General features: G+C 26.2%; 1 non-coding gene across 1 annotated transcript; it reads left to right on the top strand.

Moving 5' to 3' along the window:
- The first annotated feature begins 620 nt into the window (after positions 1-620).
- Positions 621-693, top strand: Trnar-ucg (transfer RNA arginine (anticodon UCG)). The gene has a single exon. It is a non-coding gene; the product is annotated as a tRNA-Arg (tRNA).
- The last annotated feature ends 428 nt before the right edge of the window (positions 694-1121 follow it).

Raw genomic sequence — 1121 nt, 5'->3', positions numbered from 1 at the left:
CTGTGTTCGCCAATATTTTTATGTCTTTTTTAGAAAATAACTTTTTAAATAGTTGTCCAGATATATGTAAGCCTATCTATTATAAGTAACTATTTATTTATTTTAACTTTATTTTTTAAAATATTTTTTGTAAATTTTAACAATTCTTATGTATTTTTACAGACTGAAGATGCACATAGAACATGTGCGAAACGTATCATGTGAATAAACGTTGGCCTGATTTGAATGGTTTTGTGGACCCTGCTGTATGCTTTTATATATAATATATATATATATATATATATATATATATATATATATATATATATATATATGCATAAAAGTAATACAAAAAAGAATCTGGAATATGTTCTTTTGTATTATTTTACATTTCCAATGAGGCAACTAATTTTATATCAAGTAAAGGTAGGTGTGATTAAGTAGACATTAAAATAATAAAAAAATAAAACAACATACGGATTCTGTTTCTAAATTTTTTTTTATATTTCCACTGAGGAAAACTTTAATTCTACATCATGTAAACTTAGGTTGTTTTTAAGGGGTTATACGAACGTGTGGCCTTGAAGAATATTGTTTAAATTTTATATCAAGTAAACTTAGGTGTTATTGACTAGTTTTAAGACCGTGTGGCCTAACGGATAAGGCGTCGGACTTCGGATCCGAAGATTGCAGGTTCGAATCCTGTCTCGGTCGGGATTAATAAATGTTTTGGTGATTCGTAAATTGGATGGCTGGGCAATGAGACAGGTTAATGTTGCTTGATTGACTACGTGATCCTTTGGACTCGATTCCTGGCCAAATGGTGGTATAATAGTCCTGCCCTTTAGTAGCAGAAGAGAATATATATATATATATATATTATATATATATATATATATATATATATATATTATATATGTGTGTGTGTGTGTGTGTATGTGTATGTGTATGTGTATGTGTATGTGTATGTATATAGATAGATAGATAGATAGATAGATAGATAGATAGATAGATAGATTATATATATATATATTCTAGATAGATAGATAGATAGATAGATAGATAGATAGATATATAGATAGATATATATATATATATATATATATATATATATATATATATATATATATATATATATCGAT

The sequence above is a fragment of the Macrobrachium nipponense genome, chromosome 42, assembly GCF_015104395.2.
Source record: "Macrobrachium nipponense isolate FS-2020 chromosome 42, ASM1510439v2, whole genome shotgun sequence".
Taxonomy (NCBI): Eukaryota; Metazoa; Arthropoda; class Malacostraca; order Decapoda; family Palaemonidae; genus Macrobrachium; species Macrobrachium nipponense.
Note: the sequence above shows the minus strand (reverse complement) of the source record. Positions and strands in the feature narration are given on the sequence as shown.